The sequence below is a fragment of the Bos grunniens genome, chromosome 14 (assembly GCF_055505025.1).
Source record: "Bos grunniens cultivar Pamir isolate PY7600 chromosome 14, Bosgru_T2T1.0, whole genome shotgun sequence".
NCBI classification, from domain to species: domain Eukaryota; kingdom Metazoa; phylum Chordata; class Mammalia; order Artiodactyla; family Bovidae; genus Bos; species Bos grunniens.
Window position 1 is genome coordinate 33,903,983 of NC_141178.1, and position 20,434 is coordinate 33,924,416.

The 20,434-nt window shown below is 37.6% G+C and overlaps 1 long non-coding RNA gene across 1 annotated transcript in view; it reads right to left on the reverse strand.

Moving 5' to 3' along the window:
- Window positions 1-2,122: 2,122 nt before the first annotated feature.
- The window catches only part of LOC147359254 (uncharacterized), a 264,028-nt gene continuing 245,716 nt past the window's right edge, over window positions 2,123-20,434 (reverse strand). Inside the window, exon 3 of the long non-coding RNA XR_015140642.1 lies at window positions 2,123-5,383. This is a non-coding gene — a long non-coding RNA (uncharacterized LOC147359254). The remainder of the gene's footprint in view (window positions 5,384-20,434) is intronic.

Consider the following 20,434-nt stretch of genomic DNA (forward strand, 5'->3'; position numbering starts at 1 on the left):
CACTTTTTTCCTGGCAAAAAATCCTAGGAAAGCTTTAAGTATTTGATATCAGAAGTTTGAAAAGAAAGGCATGAAACAAAGACAATAAATCATACTGCTTTTTAGGGACCAATTCAGAGAATAGTAAGAATCTGCATAGACATAATTTCTTAAAATGCAGGTAGTTTCATGGCATATTCTAAAACATGGATAAATTGAGTGTACTGTTTCACCAATCCCTGTATGTGTCCCTGGACTTGATCTAAAGGGTGGTAGCTGAGTGCCTGGTAATCACTCTGGGAGCCCACTGCATTGCTTTCTGAGTTTTTGAGAAAATGCTTTCTATCATATTAAGATAGATTAAGCCTCCACATTAAGCCAAATAATTTTATCATGAGAATAAGGATGGCAAAGAAACTTGGGAGAGGCAAGGAAATGCAGGGTATGAGGACAAGGAAGTCTGGAGAAACTATCCTATTTTTTTGGTCCCGTAACTCCCCTAATATTACCCCCTTGGTTTCAGCCATCACTAATTTTTATCCTCCCTATCTGTAAAATCCATTCCTTTTCCAATAGTTTGGTCCCATTAAGAAGTCTTTAGGAGCTGACTCCTGGGAAAAAAAAAAAATGTAATATGAGGTTAGGTCTTGGGAGGGACTTTGTAGTCCAGCAGGCTTTTCTGTCCATGGGATTCTCTAGGCAAGAATGCTGGAGTAGGTAGCCATGTCCTCCTGCAGGGGATCTTCCTGACCCAGGGATCGAACACACGTCTCTTATGTCTCCTACATTGGCAGATGGGTTCTTTACCAGGAGCACCATCTGGGAAGCCCATACCTGAAACTAAGACAACATTTTAAATCAACTACACTCCAATAAAAAATGTTAAAAACCACCCTTGCAAATCTACTCTGATACCACACTGGGCCTGCAGTGGCTCAACTGGTTCTGCAGTGGACACAAATGGGCAAACATTTTGAGTTCAGTCCCTCTCCAAGCCTATCACTGATACCTTCTTCCCACAAAGCCTGCCTTCCTCTCTAGTCCCCATCTGTTGTTTTTGTCATAAATGTCCTCCCCTGGGACAATGACTCAGGACCACCCTACCTTGCTTCTTGCCTCTGGAACATTTCAATTTTATTGAACAGCTTCTTCTATAGCCTCCCAGTGTTAGCAGAGCACTCTCTTTCCTTTGCCCTGAACTGGAACCTAGTTTTCCCTGAAAATATTGTCTCACTGGCTTGTGCAGTTGAGGCTCCTCTTTCTACCGGACCGCAGGGCCAACTGTTTGGTTAGCACTATCCTGGGTCTCTACCACCAGTGAGAGAGCTCGTTCACCTCCCTCCAGGTTTATGTCCCCAGCTCCATCCCGCCCCCCAAACCTCCTCATAGCTGTCAGCCAACGCTCTCCCTGTCACTCACCTTTAGATTCATGATTCTGAGACCAACATACATAAAGGTTCTTTTTAAAATAAATGTACTGATGCAAAAAGAAGGATCAGTGGAAACAATGTATATCAGGAGATGCAGAACCGTGAGCTGTTTTTACAGTGACGTCTGAGACACCCAGACTTAGAATTCTTTGAAAAATCCAAGCTCTTTAATAAGCATTCAAGAGCCTACATCATCTGGTTCGTGCCTGCTTACCTCCTAAACATCCCCCTTCATCACTCTATTCCTGACCTTTTAACACCTGAGCTGTGCAGAACTTTGAGTGGTTAAAAGAGAGCATTCCATGCTCCTTCTTACCCTCCTTCAAACCATACTCATGCTCTGTCTTCTTTGCCATCCCAATCCGAGACCAATTTATTTGGCTAACTTGTAGCCTTAAGGCTCAGTTTAGTGGTATTTTTCACAAGACCCTTGACCCCATCAGGTTAGTGGCAGTGGTGGGAAGAGGAATTTAACTCTGTAGTCATCTCTCTCATGCACTTCCTTCGTGGTTTTACAATCATCTATTACGTGTCTGTCTTCCCCACTAGACTGTTTAAAGAGATGAACTATGGTGTAATTTTCTCTTCCCCACCCCCCTTCCCAGCGCATCGTGGAGTGCAGAGCACGGAGCAAACACTGGATGAATGCTTGTGCAATGACTGGATACCGCCAGTGTCTTCAGGGGAAAGGACTCACTTAGAAATATTTCCCCTTTTATTGTTCCCTTTAAGTTCCTTCATCATTAGGACAAGGTCCTAACTGTGATTTCCAAGTTGTAATTTTGCATTTCAGAGACCAAACTGATGTTGTGATTTATTTTTTCCAGAAGCATGACTGCCTTTTACATTGAGGGCTGAGCTGGGGAAGCACACACTTTCAAGTTTTGTTTCCATACTCAGGACACTGAAAAATGCTCCCATTCAAAAAATCCAATGCTTTTAAAATCCCTGGCTCTTTCGTTTTAGAGAACATTCACGGTAGATGCCCCCCCTGAGTAAAATAAATGTAAAATCAGTGTGTATCAGAGGGCACATTTAAACATTTTAATTGAACTGCTAACCTAATCAGCTCCATCCTCTGATATATGCCCTCTCCATTCTCATTTCCTGAAGCCAAGAGCAAGAAGTGTGCCTCGTTCCAAGACGTGCATTACATGAGTGAGTGCCGCTTAATCAGCACATATAGGTTTCAGTCTTCAGATATACTTTCCTTCCTTCTCTTGACTCCACGTTGCCTTTATTCTTCCCATTATTTCCAGAATCTTCGTTAGGCTCCTACTGAGAACTCCAAACATAAGGTGGGAGGTGCAGGTGGGGAGGTATGTTTGGCCTTCAATAAGAAAGGTTCTGTGATCTCTGAGGCATTTGCCATATGGACTCTTACAGAGGCAGACACTGGAATGCTTTCTTAGAAGGCTCCGGAATGTTTCCAGAGACACAGGCATGCAAATTAAAACTTCGGCAAGGGCAGGACTGATTTACTGTACTCATTTGCCAGAGGCTTTACCAGAATATTTTGCAGCATGAATTGTAAACTTTTTTTTTTTTTAACAGCAAGAACAAGGAGGACATTATAAGCCTCCTTGTTCTTTAGACAAGAGTTAGAGAAGGTAAAAGGGTATGCTTTTAGTGTATGTTAATTTCTGTCTAGTGTGCCTCCTATCATGCCTTTTATTGTAAAATTTGGTTAGCAAAAATAAGTGAAGAGAAAAACGGGTTTTGACGAAAGAAGAACAGCTTCAATGAGGAAGAGGAGAAGGTTATTTTTGGAGGGGTAACTCTGTAGGTGCCATCATTGGCACCATCACCATAGAGTAGCTATGCTGTCTGATCCCATTGCTGTTTTGGAGGTTCAAGTGCTTATCATGTTCTCGACACACTGTGAAATGGTAGCATCGCATCACTAGCGTGCCAGAAGGTAGCGCTGGCATTTCTACTGGAGGAAGGTTCCAGAAGGAGACTGAGTCTAGCTGTGAACCTACTGAAGTACAAGCAGGTGGTGCAGCTTTAATGTAACTTAAATTTCCAGAGCTACAGGTCTCAGGGAAGTTAATGAATTGTGGTTTTACAAGAAAATATACATATAAATCATCACCTGGCAGTTCCAGGAATAAAAATGAACAGTGAGTTGATTAGCAAAGACTGTTTCCCTGCCATCCTGCGTCCTAATTCTTAACTTGACTCAAATGTTAATACTTTATACCTGAAGTCATCATCAAAATAATTATTTACAAACGGCTCTTTAAAATTACAGAACAGAATTTATTGTACATACCTGAAAAGACTCCACATAAAATAACTCCTCAATAATATTTACTGACTACCAACGTTTTAAAGAGTGAACAAAATTGCATATTGGAAGTTCATAGAAACAATTATCTTTTTAAAAAATTGAATGAACTGGAAAACTTGTGGGTAGAGCACCTTTTTAAAATCAGAAAGAGAATGATTTGTAGAGCTGAAATTAATTCTTGGAAACAATGCTTTTATCACTTGATATCCTAGACCCAACTCCTTTAATTAAAAAATTAGTACAGTAGAAAAAATGCCTGGTAAAATTTTAAATATGTCTAAAAAGTGTTTAGTAATATTCGAAATTTGCTGAAGCAGAGCTCTTCAGTATCCTGAAGGATATCATAAAATTATTCATTTGGCTTTTGTCTGAGAAAATACCTTTAAAAGCTATAGCTCTAATATTAATATCCTGAGCAGAAAATGCATGATTAATTGGTAAGTAAAGTTTTTAAGATAAAATGGAATGGATTAGAAATATTTTTTCAAAAAATATTCAATAATTCAAAGGTATAAGGAACTATACATTTTCCCCCAAAACGCACACAGACTAAAATGAAAATCTGCACTCATGCATTGTCAGTCACCAACCAAGCTGGCATAGCATTTGTGAGAAGTAGTGCGTGAGAGTTAAAAGTGTGAATTAAGCACCAAGGACCGATTCTTAATGCTGAAGTACTGGTTACTGGTAATTTTTTGTTTTTGTTTTACTCCAAGGAGTATTCTTCCTATAAACATTTTCCCAGAATGTTCTACTTTAAATTATATATTACTTTAAGCAATAATTCATCCTTCCAACACCTGTCAATTCATCTATTTCCTAAATCGCCATTATGCTTTTAATCCTTTGCTTTGGACTGCTGTGTGCTTACAGCTGTTGATCATTAAGGTCACAGCTGGCCTGTAATGAAGTAGTCCTTGCAAAAAAAAAAAAAATTATTTATGTTTCTTCTCATGTTCCAGTGGACATTAGCTAAAGCCAGTCCAGAAGCAGATAGCCGGCCCTGTCCAGGCAGCTGGTTAGCAGAGTTACACACTGGCCTGGAAATCACTTTTTCTGCAGCTAATTTGAGTTTATAAACATCGAATAGGGAAGATCATACGCTGTCAACTAGATTCCTGGAATTTACACATGTGACAAAACTACTTGTTTATATTGGAAAAAAAAAAACAAAAAAAAAAACAAACAAAAAAAACAACCCCCTCACCGCCCCCAAAAACCACACAAGTATTCAGGTGTATTTGGAATAAGAACCTTTCAAAATACAGCTTTGTAGGTGGTGGTAAGTTCTGGTTGCCAGTGCCTTCCTAGATTAATATCAGCGTGATTTTGTGTACACCTATTTGACAATAGACAGCGGGACAGTGGAGCAGGTTATTACACCAGTGAAGTAACCCAAAGTATGCAAATTGAAACAAAGAGGCTCTTTCTCTTAAATAAAATAGAGAATCCCTGGAAGTTCTGAATCAGGGTGAAAGCAAATTCCATTTTTATCAAAATTGTTTTCTAAAATGATGTCATTTTTTCTACATATAAGCCTCTGAAAGCCAAAGAACAGACACAGTAGAATATTGATTAATTATTAATAAATAATTAATAATACCTGTAATCATGATTTGTCATTTCACAAAGTAGGAGTCTTTCTTCATTTCATCCCATCATCAGTCCAGTTACCCAACAACTGTTGAAAGCAGTAAAGAGAACAAATTAAATGAAGCTACTTAGCATTTGCCAGATAAGCCACAAATTAAATACTCTCTTAAAAGAAAAAAAAAAAAAAAAAACATTTCAAGTCTAAGAAAAGAAGTCAGTGCTGGTTGATGAATATTGTCACTTGAAGATATATTTATGTCATGAAATCTTTTCTTTGTCACTTGAAAATTGTCAACAATCTTTGCCTTATATCTGGTTCATCTTGAAAGCCACAAATGGCATGATTTAACTGTTACATGGCCTTGGGATAGTAACAGTGGAAAAGAAAACAGAGAAAAATAAAAAACAAAGGCAATGATAAACTTTAAAACAGCTCATTCAATCTCCGAAAGAATGGGGAGAGATTAGAAAGATCTAAGGACAAAAAATAAAACAAATCGGAAGCTGTTGGGTTGGCTATAAAGTTCATTGGGGTTTTCTGTAAGACAGTATGGAAAAACCTGAGCAAACTTGTTGGCCAACTCAATGTTTTTGTAAAACAGATTCTTTGGCAGGAAAAAAATAAATGATGTCTGAAGAACAGAGCTAAGGACCTATGACAGCAACATCTTAGCAGAGGTGGCTGCTCGAGACTCTGAACACAAAGCTCGGGCTTCCAAATGCAGTGAGCATTCACTAACATAGCAGTGATTGACTTGGGATATGGTATCTCTCAAAGTAGGCCTTCTTTTTAAAGATAAGTTTTTTTTTTTCCTAACTCTTAGTACTTATTACAGATATTAGACGTGTTTCTCTAGTGTGGGCATGTTAACTCTTGATGTGCTGGACAAATTCCCGTTTGGGTACTATACTGTAAAAAGCAATAGAAAAATCTGGAACTCCATGTCATATAAGAAAGCATATGGCTTGAAACTAAATATAGTTTAAACATATGAAGCATATTAAATTAATTATTATAATTTAAGCGATTTGAAAAATGTCTTCAGTTTTTATGACATATGCTTCTAATGATTCACATTACCTGTAGGTACTTCAAAAGCATTGGGATTTAGATTCTCTTCAGTAATTAGGGGGTCAAATGATATGCTGGCTATACTAGGGAAAAGAGCCCTCTGAAAGTGGGCCACAAACCAAGATAATACCCTTCAAGACAGATGGGAACCAAGCCTCAAAATGTTCTGCAGTTGTATACCACTTCTGAATGCCATACTTTAATGCTGTGAGAAAATATAAAGGCTGTATCTGAAGAACGTCATACAATATTTGTACCTGAGGTTAAACAGAAGGGTTGTCCCACCCTCAGAGCCCATTTCTACCTCCTAGACTATTATATGGCGATGTATTTTCATGCTTTACAACCTCTGAACATCCTAATCTGAACCAAGTACCTATTTATTTACTCACTCACTAAGATATTTATTCTATTAATGTTTATTGAATACCTATGTGTTCTAGACACTGCATTAGGTACTAAAGGAAAGATACTAAGGAAATGTGGTAAAGAAGAGAAATACAGTCATTGTGTGCTTGTATTTTCTATTCTGGTGGTCAGATGGACAATAAAAAATAAAAAAGAAGAAAAGAAAATTAAGAAACATCAAATATGGAAAGGAAAATCAGAAGAGAGTGATTGGTGGGAGATATGAGTTTCTGTCTGCAAAGCAGGTGACCTGGGTTCAATTCCTGTGTTGGAAAAATTCCCCTGGAGGAGGGCATGGCAACCTACTCTACTTTTCTTGCCTGGAGAATCCCTGTGGACAGAGGAGCCTGGCAGGCTATAGTCCATGGGGTCGCAAAGAGTTGGACATGACTGAACAACTAAGCACATGAGTTTCTTTAGTCTGGGCTGTTCAAACAGGCCACACTGAGCAGTTAGGTGACACGTTCTTGAGACTTCAAGTCTGAAAAGGCAAGTACGCCGCTTTTTAATCTTGGAGGAACAGCTGGTAGATGGGCCTTGAGCTGGGAAAGAGTGGTTCAGGAAAGAGCAAGAAAGCCTAATGGCTGGCTCCAAGCACATAGGGAGAGAGGAGAAGAAATGATTGTTGGGCAGAAGTGAGATGATACACAGCCCACAGTAGGCGTCTGTATTTTATTTAACCTAAAATAACCATGATAACCATAATGATGCTAATAGTAAGAGGTAACTCATTGAATATTTACTATGTGCTGGGCACTGTTAAGCACCACCTGCAACTACCAATAAGTACCTACTTATTATTTCCACTGCATAAATGGGGAAGTGAAGCACAGGGAACTAAAGGAATGGCCTCATCACCAGGCTAGGCAGAAATGTCATTTGATGGTAAATACTCTATGCCTTAAATTTCACAGAACTTGCAAACATCCAAATGAAAATTCTTAATCCTTCCTTTTAGCTCAGACCCTCAAATATGCTTTACATAACCACTCTCTGCAAGCCATTGTACTCAGCACAGCTAGAGTGCTATCTCACAATTTAACCTTTGTTGAGACTCATTTCTTACAGAGACAGGCCATGATGGAGATTACATGGCAAAGTGGAAAAGCAACAGATGCAAGAAGTACCATTCTGGTTTGACAGGCTGGATGGAGTAGTGGTTAAGAGCATCTGGTTCTGTGGCCTCAAATTATTTGATCACTCCAAGTATCCCACTTATGTATTGCTAAAATACAGATAATAATAATATTGCTTACGTCATGCAGGTGTTTATTCATTCATTCAACATATATTCATTGAGGGTCTTCTACTGCCTTTACGTAGTTCACATTCTATTGGGATAAGCATAGCTCAGCCATGGTTAATATATGTTAAAATGTATAGCAAAATGTACGATATGTTAGACGGTATTAAGTGTAGTGGGGGAAAAAATAAAGCATTAAGAATGACAGGAAGAATCAAGGTGGGGAAATAACTGCCTTTTAGGCGAGGAGCCCAGTTGAGAAATCACTGAGAAGATGACACTTGAGGAAAGATCTTTAAGGAAAAGAGGAAACCAGAGGCAGAGACTGAATTGAGAGAGAGCCTGCTGTTTTGGAGAAGGTCAAGGGAATGCAGTGTGGTGTAGGATCTACTGAGGCAGAGACATGACTCTGGTTTTTACTCAGAGTGAAAATGAACAGCCAATGGAGGGCAGTGAGCAAATGAGTGATACAATCGGACCTATGTTTTGACAAGACTTGCTCTGGCTGCTGTGTTTAGAAGGGACCATGATGGAGAAACTACAGGCAAGGAGAGCCCTTAGAGACTATTGTGGTATTCCAGGTTAGGGACTGTGGTGGCTTGAACCAGGATGAGCCGTGGAGGTGGTAAGAAGTAGTCATATTCTAGATTTTGAAAGTAGAACAGACAGAATTTGCTGAGGGATCAGCTGTGAGATGGGGAAGAAAAAGAGGCACAGAAAATTGCAAAGCCATTGCTTATTGTGAAATATACATAAGAACCTACATATAAAGCATGGAGTATGGTGCTTAGTCCAGAGTGAGGGCTCCTGGACTGATCATCCTTATGTTAATTTCAACACGGACATTGTAATTTCTTCACCCAATACATGGCTTTGGTTCTGTCTGTATAATAGGTTTCCAGTCAGAAGCATGAACAGAAACTGCAAAGTGATTCATACGTTTAAATCTTTACAATAGACGTTTAACAAGGATTTGGGGAAGAAAGTTTAAACTTGGCCCCCATGAACAATTACTGTACTTAGTACTTACAGAGCCTTGATAGAAGTTCCCAAATGCTAAAATGAGAAGAACTAGAAGCATTAGGAAGGGAAGACAGAAAAATAGGTTCACTCACTAGGAGGGTTAAGGCACTGGGGAAATGACTAAGGTCTAGGGAAAGTTCCCTAGAACAAACCAGAGGAGTATTAAGGTGAATGGACAAAGCGCTAAGGTTTATTTTTGGGTTAAGAGAAACTAACAATGAACTGCAGATTTCCAATAATAAAGTCATTAGTCAAGGGGAGCAAGATTAGACATAATAGGAAATTGAAGGTAGAGTCCATTTTAAACTCACCTGCTTAGAAAATATTTTAGATAAAATGCTGACTAAATAAATCAAGAGGTAGATATTATATTTCAGCTTTTTAATCACTTTACAATAAAAATGAAGGGAATGTTATTGTCTGCCACTTTACTGTCTTCAAATGCAGATCTTAAATTGTTTTCATATATACTGGATAGAAAAAAAGGGCCGCTTTTATCATAACTGAACTATTTTGTTCTATTCCTATTGTGAATCCTGTTAGATAGCTCTGTAACGTGTGCATTCATCTGAAGCACCTTTTTATATTTTAAGAAGTATATAGGATGTTTATCTGAATACTAGCGTTGGGATTTCTTAAAAACATATTACAAAAGTCACTAATTTTTGAAGAAAGCTGAAGAACTGAGAAAGTCATATCACTAAAGAAGAATGTAATTTGCAGTGATTAAATGGTGGCTACCAGAAAGAACGGGAGATTATTCTAATAATTCTTTTTTTAAAAAATTTCATTACATTACCAGCTTCATAAGGAAGCTATTGACAGACACGTGTTGTGAGAAAAACTGTACCTCCACCTGCTAAGAAATTGTACTCATGGTTATGAAAACTGCCTGGCATTTTTAGAATCAGATGCTTCTGTAACTTTCTTCTGAAAGGTATTACCCCTTGGAACTTGCATTTTAATTAGTGATTATTTTCTCTGCTTTATTTCTATGTAGTGATCAAGGTGCTTGATTGAACTTTTTGAAAATAGGACATATGTATTGTTTTGAAGTAGTTTTGCATAAAATGTGAATATGAATATAGCAACTACATTATTTATTTGAATCACAAATACATTAGCAACTATTACCTTCTGTCTTTCATTTAGCTGTCTTGCAATAATATTAAAAGAATATTACATGTGTCTGAATTACTAAAGGTTTTTTTTTCTAACTCTGATTTACATATTATTCACTTAAAGCTAGCAATATAAAATTGCCTTTAATGTTTACTGTTTCAACTTTAAAGTTTTTCTTTTTAATCAGAGAAAATCAAGTTGGCAAAATACAATTACGATTTTCTCCAATTACATTACCTTTAGGCAGTGCTGTCTTTTAGATTTGTAACATCCTCTGTTCTGGTACTATGGAATTATGGAATGTACAGTGTTTAAGTGTATGTTTCTAAAATCAACAGATTAGAGATTCTTAGAAATACTATATACTGTATGTATTAAAACCATTTCTAGCACCTAAATGTACTTATTATGTTTAACGTTTCAAAGAGCAATAATTCTGTGTTGAATTAAAGACCTTAGGAAAGTTTGACATTTGAGGGTGTATTTTTGAATTATTTAGATAGTATTTTAAATGTAAGAGGATACATCAGTTCCCCTTTAAGAATCACCAAAATGGTGTTATTAATTTCTTCCTTAAATATTTTTTAAAATCAAAAAGTTACGATTGGCCAGAGATTAACGGTGGAAAGTTTTAGAGTGAAAGGAAAATTATTCAGAAGGTTGAAAGCAGTTAGAGTTATAAAGGAGAATCTTTAGGTCAACTATGTAACATCAAGTCTCAAATGGAACAAAAAGTTTTTATTTAGTTTATTAATCTTAATCTTGATTTTCAAGGTGGATTAAAATGAAGCTGTTTTACTTTTTTCAGAACTTGCTCAATTTTGCTATTTTGATTAATTTTTCTTCTGTTTAAGAAAAACATTTTATTATTTGGAAACTGTTGTAACTGACATTAGAAATCCCAGGCTATTTTTCTATAAAGTTTCAAAACTATTATTTTTTAATTAAAAACTTGAACTAACTCTTCAACTCTTTCAATTACATGTTTTTTTCTTCTCTATGAAAAAGAAATTCACTCTTTTTGTCATAGGTTTATGCATTCTGTGATTACTGAAATATAGCAAAGAAAGTTTTTAAAAATGAATATTTCTAGTATAGTACAATCAGATTTCAGCACAGTGATCCTGATGTCTGGAAGATATGCTTATACTATTTGTCCAGAAAGCCTGCAGCTATCACTTAAGAAAAATCTAAGAGCATTCTATACTATACATATTATCTTTTAGGGAGGATAGTAGGGCAGGTATTATTATCCAAACATTTAATTAAACACAGGGGGAAAAAGAAGCTATATATTCAGCACTTCCTCCATTGATAGAATTTTTGGCAATGGGATATTTGGCCCTTGCAAAAGTCTAACTCAAGCTGTTTTTTGATTAATAAGAAAACTCAAGTGCAAACTGGAAGAGAAGCTTTCAATGATATCAGCAGCTATAGGAGAATTAAAACTGGGTTAGGAAATGATCTAACATTATGAGGTCAGTTCTGCCTTTTACAGATAGAAGTCGAACCAAATAACCTCGTTCCTTCATATTAGAAAACTGAAAACAAGCTTGCTTCTCAGAAAAAGAGAAGTTCATAAGAGACCAAAATCATAAACTGGGAGTTTCAGTCTGGCCTCATGTCTAACTTACTCCCAGGCATTGGCCAAGTTACTTAAACCTCAAATGGTTCATCTATAAAATGGGGATTACAATAATCCCTTCCCCTGTGATGATGCACAAAAATTGAAGCCTTGCTCTCAGTGCTTTTTGAAGTTCTTCAGTAAGCAGTAAGGCATTATTCAGACATGTGTAGAGAAAATAGCTTTGAGAAAAAAAAAAAAAAATCAAACAGGTCTGTGACCAAATGTAATGACTCTTGGAGATTATGGTTTAACTCACTGACCCACACCTTAGTTCTGTCGGCCTCGATGATATTAAAAATAAAGCGAAAGACATTACACAAAATAAAAAATTAAAAGTAAAAGATGGAGCAGATCTGCCTAGAACTGATCAACAGAGTGAAAGTAGGGGAAAGTGTTTTTGTATTCTAGTAAGGATGATTGTATAGATGGATCACTTACTTGGGCAGAATTGAAGCAAAAGTCTGTTAGGGAAGCAAGCAAGAATCTGGGGTCTGTAAGCACTTTCAGAGCAACTTTTAATTATGCAAACCTTTAGTCACACAGTTTCTAAAAAAGGGAATAGATGCCAGCTGAGAAATTCCTCCAAGCCCCCGCTTGCAGCATAACTCATCAGATCCCGGCTTTGAAAGGTAACAAGGACTCTCGGCAAATGCAGGACTCCATTGGGCCGAGTTACAGGAAGATTCCAGTCTATCAAAACAACAGCAGCAACTACAACCACAGTAACAATTAAATGAGCAGTTTCAGCTTGGTTTCCATTTTTAAAAAGACGGTGGTAATAATTTCTGGTCTGGTTCTCCAATCTCCGTTAGAACGTATTTCAAAGCGGGCAGAGAATTTTTTTTTTTTTTAATTTTATAACTTCCTATAAGAGGGATTCAATTTTCTTCCAGTTTTGAAGGTTTCAATACCTTATCTTAATAAAAACCATTCTAAAGTGTTTTCAAAACAAACAGGAATAATTGAGGCTAAAGAAGCACTCTGTCCTGATAATTTAACAGGAGAGACTGTTCAGGAGTAATAAATATTACTAGTTTTTCTTAATATCTTAAATATATCTCTTTATTTCCCCTCCATTCGGCAAAAGGAGTGCCAAATGCAGAGCGTGGGGCTAATTTTCATTCACAAACACAAAATTTTCCTTCAAGGAGAAGTGTTTTCTTAATCGCTGATAATAAAAGGCATCTGTGCCCTGTTTCATCTTGCAGTTGAAGAGTGTGAAATTGTGACAGAAGCGCACGCGCACACACGCGCGCGCGTGCACACACACACATTAACACACGCGCGCGCACACAGACATTTCTGTCTTCTGTCGTATATTTAAATCCCATTAGAATTCTCATTGAGCCCCTCCAAAATTTAGCCACAAGCAGACATTTTATTTAAGGAAAAAATCTTTCCATGGGCATCTTATACTATAAAACTTAAAAGGTCCCAACTGATGGGGGTGGGGATTGCCCAGAGCGCATACATTAGTCAATAAGGAACAGCGCTTTGATGTGTTTTGGCTATTGCAAGCCAAGTTCCTATTAATTATAGGTTGCTTTACCTTTCCACACATAATTTACCTTTATTAAATGTAAAATACATTTTATATTATGATTATACCAGAGCCAGGCTAGCTGACGATTCTCTTTTCTGCATTATGTGATGACAATAACTGCTATTACAAAACCTAACATACTTTTGGTGAGCATGATACCTAAAATGCGATCATCTCAGAAACACCTTTGAGCATAATTCCTAGGAGCGAAAAAAAGTGAAATATTTTAACATCTTCCATTTAACCTCATATACAATTCCTTTTGTTCACCTGTTTTGACTGAGGTCAGTGGAATTTTTGTTTTTTATTTTACGTAAAGCCAAATACCCCAGTCTAATCACAATTCTACTCATTAACACAAATTTGAACTTTGTGTAGTTTGATTTTACCTACCAAGAAATATTCAAATTCTGGTGAGTTGATCTAACTCTTCTTTGAAGCTCTATAATATACAGAATTTGAACAGAAATATCAGTTTGCAAAGAAATGTACCTTTTTTCCCCTTCAAGATTCATAGTGAGTACATGAACAATTTGTATCTGAAAACACTCTTAAATTTATTTCTGCACATTCCCAAAAGAACCAGTAAGATACAGAGTATAGAAACAATTCCTGCAGAAAATATGATTTTAATTTTAAAAATCAAATCTGTGAACTAAACAAACCTTTGCTTTCAGTTTACTTTATCAAAGGATAATGACTTAAAAATTATTTAACTCCCAATTGAACAGTTGACTTTGAATAATCTAAGAAAAGTATATTCTGGCTGTGGCTAATTTTAAAACATAATTAAATTAATATCAAAATAGAAAGTACAGCATTTTGTTTATTTTTATGGTTATTAAGTTGGTGACCACTCAAATCATAGAGTGTGATGTGTAAACAGAAAAATTCAGCTGTCCATCTGTGAGGATTACACCTGCCATAAACATAGTAAGTTTACCACTGGAAAAGTATAACACTTCTCCACTTCCCACCCCCTTATTTTTGTATTAATAATATAAATGTTCCTGCAGATAACACAATTTAAAAAACACAAATTTTTCTGCCAAAAAAAAAAAGTTAATTTGATAGATGCCAGTGCTCATCTATCATGGATATAGTTCAAGTGCAGTAATTGCAATTAACTAACATAATTAAGGGTTGTATTTCAATTTCAAGAAAGCCAACCGTGCTGAAATGTGTGTGTGATTCAAAGACTGGTGATACTCAGCTTTCAAAAGCCACTGGGTTATACATCTCCCCTATGCAGCCACGTCTATGGAATCAGTATCATTTGTGAACAGATAAAATAAAGATCACAGGATAAACACTGCCCATATAGCTTTACAGAGAATGTGATAGCTCTGATCTCTTGTCTAGTTGCCCAGATTAAGGATTCAGGACAGGAGGAATCAGTCTTAGCAACAAACCATACTTTACATACAAGACACAGCCCTTCTTTTGTACAAACCACGTCAAAGCATGGTCCCTGCTGGGACCTAATCTATAACAACTTTTCGACCTCCTGCTTCTACAGCTTAATTATTTAGGATCAAATAGACAACTAGATACATTAACATGACCCTGGAAGCCAAACCCTGTTACTCTCTTCAAATATTCAACTGACCTTCCAAAGTAAATATTTCCCCCTGACCCTTCCACCACTCATTTTCTCTTAAATTGGTTGCTAATGCTTTGAAAAGTCTCCTGATATTTTGCAAGCAGCTTTAAAGTAAACAAACCCCGGACTGTATAATTTTAGTCTTATTGACTGGTGCTCTGATAGAAACTAAAGCACGCAAGAGGTCCCACAGATTGAGCATTATGTTAATCACACCAACCTTTTTGGCTCAAAGTTTGAGATCTTTGCGGCAGGCTTACAAAATCTGCAGCTTCTGCGTTAGCAGAGAGCTTTCTTTGTTTTGTGCCAAGAGGACCTACTTTGAAAGAATGAGGCAAGAGTGAGTGGAGAATATCAGCACCCTAAGCAGAATAAGGATTACTTTGACGCATGAAAATATAGGTCACGGCTATTTCCATGGCATAAGTACCACTGGCTACATCACTTACACCCAGATCATTTTGGGAAAACTACCAGCAACAAGAAGTGCTTAAGTGGACAGCAAACACATCTTGTCTTAACAAGGTACTTTGGGTTCCATTTACAATCTGTTGAACTTAACATCACTCAACTATATTGCTTGCCTTAAAAAAATAATGTAAATGAGCTAGAAGTTGAACAGTTGCTTTGCCTGTTTTTTTTTTTTTTTTTCCAAGTTTAGGTGGTAGGGCACAGAAAAGCTAGAATGAATAGTGAAAGCCAGCAGTATTACTTTAGTATGTGGGGTGGGGAGTAGAACATAATTAGTTTTATAACATCAGTGGCCCATTCTGAAAGAATGCCTTTTTGAAGCAAACACAAACACACCCCATATGAATCCATTCCATTTTCAATGAATCGAAATGGTGGTAATGGGCAGAGTAATGCATTCACTCCAGTTGTAAACAGACGTTTTCCTCCATGTGAGGACATAATCCCTGCTGACACTAATGGGAGTGACACAGGCAGGGAGGAGAGAATAGCCCCTTTTGTTTGTCCTCACTCACATTACCCTAGAGTCCATTTTACAAGTCCAACTTCAAACCGGTGGAAAACACATCCTACGGATTGATAATGGAAAAATGAGATTAAGTGAGCAAACAGCCTTCCTTCTTTCTGTGATGTGGGAAGTTAAACAATGCAATGGAGAAGGATCCTGATTTTACCTTTTCTTTTCATTCTTTCTTTTGCCTCCATTACCCACTCTATTTAAGAACCTCTTCATGCTTGTAAAATTCCCTTTCTTGGTTCGTGTAAAAGAGTAATAAAACCATTATAGTTTTCCTTCGCCAAAAGGTACTTTAGAGACTAACCTTAATTTAGATCCAGACACTGCTAAGTCAAATACATCAGTGTTGGGAAAACGAATTAGAAGAGAGGTCATTTTTCTTACTAATTTTTAAAAAAGGTGTTGCAGATTGAAAATGCCTTAGGAATCATTCCTTAATGCTATGGCTACATTACAAAGTCATAATTCTCCCACTTTGACACTTGGGATTTCCAGTGGCTTATTTTTAGGAATCTACGTTAGGAATTAATTTTTCACTTACTGGTTCATATCAAGACAGATTCCCTTTACCAAAATGGTACCAAAAAAAACACAAATTTTCAAAATAACTATGCTCTAAATATTCTCACCAGGTAGAGATAGCCCCCAAATAACGACTTAAGCTTTCAAAAATATCCTTCAAAAGCTATTTACACATAGTCAACATTATCTTCCTCACAGAAATAAGCAGTCTAGAATTTGTCCTTCAAGCTGCCCAATTCTTTGCATGCTTTATTCACATCTTTTCCCCTTAAATGAAGGAATGTGTTTGTTGATATGTTTTGATCCTAAGGGAAAACTGATAAGATCTCAAACTGGAGACTTCAGTCTCCATTCATAGATGAAAAAGAAAATGAAACTCTCTTTCCATTAGTAAAAACCTGTTAACTGAGTGAACACAAAACTAATGGAATGTAATGAAGTGAAAATTCTTTTTTCATATTATTTTTCAATCCATAAAAATCCGTAATAGCTAAAAAGTTGAAATGCTAGTCAAATCTGAGAAACTGAAAGAAAACATATCTTCAGAGCTGGGCCTGTCACAATGAAGATGAGATATTAAAACCAAGATACTGATCTCATCTGTTCACTGAATTCAGTGAGATGGTTAGACCCAAGGATGTATACGAATGGTTTTATTCCCAAATAACCTACAGTGTGAGTAACTGTCTTGTCATCTTTTTCTTTTTTTTAAGATGCAAGTTCCCCCAGAGGGATCTCTGAGATTGCTTTGGTGCATTTGTAACCCAGCGGCTCTGAGAAGCCATAGAGCCATCTGAGACAGTGCCATGCAGATTCTTCATTCATGAACAATTTATTTCATAGGAAACCCATTTTGGAGGTACTCATCATTGTTCTCACTATGCAATATGAAAGACTGCCAACCGTGCTTCGCTGCTTTTCAGATTCACTTGTCATGAACAAAATATGTGATTAAGTTCCATTTTCTGTAAAAGGAACTCTATTTGATTCTCTACTTGGGAACATAAAGAGGTGAAGGGGTATCAGGCTTTAATTATTCCTTGCCTTTTTAATCTCCAACATCTGGAATACTTCAAATTGGATAGTATTGTCACATTTTTAAAGGCACTATTTTAATTTTTAAAGGAGTATTAGTGTTTTTCTACAGAATGCAACAATGTGAACTAACACTAACAGGTACAATATTACACCTGTGACTCAGCGGATGTTTAGTCTTCATAATCTAAACATGTTTGTAGTAGACCGCATTTTCCAAAGATAACTGCAAGAATATCCACAGTCTCTTCTTACAATATGACTTGGACACTCCCCCCAAAAAGGTAAAATCAAAAAGGTGGAATCCACCTGCTGCTCTTGAAACTGGGTGGGTTTTTGTGACTATTTTAACCAGTAGATTATGGCAGAAGCCACCCTCTGTGACTTCTGAGGCTAAGGCACCACAGAAGGCTTTAACTGCAGGTAGGCAATCCAACTAGCCTGAGACTTCCATGCTGTAAGGAAGCCTGAACTACCACATGCAAAGGAACCACATGAAAAAGGCCTGAAATTACAGGAACAGAGAGATGCCAAGGCAATTCCCAGATATTCTGCTCCCTTCCACCTCTGCTAGTCTAGCTCCAGCCATTGTCTGACTATAACCACAAGAGAAACTTTGAGTAAGAGCTGGGCAGCTGAGAGTCTTGCCAGAATCTCTGAGCCACAGAAACCATGAGAGATAATAAAATGATTGTTGTTCTCTCAAGCCACCAAGTTCTTCTGTGATGAGTTACACAGAATTAGATAAACAAAACAGTGCTAAGTAACTTTTAGAATTAGGTCTTATGATTTTAGAGCATTTTGAAGATTATGTGCATGTGTGCACATGCTCAGCCGTGTCTGACACTTTGCGACCCCATGGACTGTAGCCTGCCAGGCTCCTCTCTGTGCATGAGATTTTCAGCAAGAATACTGGAGTGAGTTGCCATTCCTCCTCCAGGCTTGAACATTATATACAGGCAGAAGAATGTGTGTTTTTTGCTGTGTGAGTCAGTCTTTATTTTTAAATGAATATTACCATAGGGTAGACCTTGCCCTGAGTGAATCCACAATCAATACTCTTGGGACAGCTGAGGCATCTTTCTATCTCCTGTTCTGCATGTGGCACAGCCAATGGGAATACATCCAAAGTAAGTGCTCTATAAATAACTGCTCTATGATTAAGTTGAATTTGTATGTTCCACGAAAAGAGTTTATTTTAATTAAATATAGTAAAAATAATTTTCTATAATGCAGTATTCATTGTCATATGGAAACAGAGTCAATCAAACATAAATTTAATTTTGTCATGGTGCCTTTAGGTCACATTGATTGTGAAGGTTACAGAGCTGGTTACTTCTATACTGACGGACCCAAGACTGTTGATCCTAATGGTGAAGCTGCCTAGACTCACATATCACCTTTCACCTGGTGGCCCCAGTTGGGTTTCCACTTGTAATCTGGTTTCTTCCATGTTCTGATGGAATAAATCATATATTCAATCTCATTAAACAGGAATGGATTTAACTGGTTGGGGATGTATTTTTAAAATAGTCTAGGTATTTTTAGATTTTCTAGGTTGCTTGAAACTGTTGAAAAATTGCCAAATAGAAAGAGCTTTGCTGTCCTAAGAATCACAGTCTCATACATTTGAACAAAATGTTAATGCATATCTATTTACTTCAAGGTTCTGTTGAAATTATTCTATAAGATCCTTCAGCCAATAGTTGTCAAGTTGAACATATTAAATTAGCAAAGATAATTAAGTATTCCATCCTTTGAGTTTGATAGGCTTAGTACTTCCAAAATTCCTCATACAGCATAAACTAATTCTCCTCATTATCTTCATTAGCTCCAAGGCCCAGCCCCTATCCTACCAGATCCTTAGAGACTCTGGCTCCCTCAGTATGCCTAGTGGGGCTTGGTAATAAACCTCAGAAGTACTAGGAATGACATTCTATGGGGAAACCTGACCGATAACAGACAGGAGAAGAGAAAAAGCTGCCCTCTGCCTTTCTTAGCCTTAAGATATCATGCATGACTAGCAACCAACCATATTTTTGTTTTGGTTTTAGATAAACAAAGTATATGGGCCTAGGAACCAAGTTGTGAAAACAGGAGATACTGTAATTAGTGCCTGTCACCATTATACTTGAGCTTCCTCAATGGCTCAACAGGTAAAGAATTCACCAATGATGCAGGAGATGTGGATTTGATCCCTGGATTGGGAAGATCCCCTGGAGGAGGACATGGCAACCCACTCCAGTATTCTTGCTGGAACCATCCCATGGACAGAGGAACCTGGTGGGCTATGGTCCATGGGGTTGCAAAGAGTCAGACACACTGAGCACACCATCATTCTCAGATATCCACTTACGCAACAGGTGCAGCCCATTCCTGTAGTTGCTGCTGCTGCTGCTGCTAAGTCACTTCAGTCATGTCTGACTCTGTGCGGCCCCAGAGACGGCAGCCCACCAGGCTCCCCCGTCCCTGGGATTCTCCAGGCAAGAACACTGGAGTGGGTTGCCATTTCCTTCTCCAATGCAGGAAAGTGAAAAGTGAAAGTGAAGTTGCTCAGTCGTGTCTGACTCCTAGCGACCCCATGGACTGCAGCCCATCAGGCTCCTCCGTCCATGGGATTTTCCAGGCAAGAGTACTGGAGTGGGGTGCCATTGCCTTCTCCGATTCCTGTAGTTAGGGGTCCGGTTTCCAGGGAGGATACCTCCACAAAAGGACACAGCAGTGGCTACATTGATGTAGGAGTTGAAACTACCACCTGGCCATTATTTTTACATGTCACACCTATAAATCAGTTGACAAACACAGGATATTCTGTATTGACTGAGATGATAAATTCTGATTAACATGAAGAAACAGGTTGTTATTACACAATGAGAGGAGCTTCCCAGGTAGCGCAGTGGTCAAGAATCTGCATGCCAGTGCAGGAGACACAGGAGACTCTGGCTTGATCCCT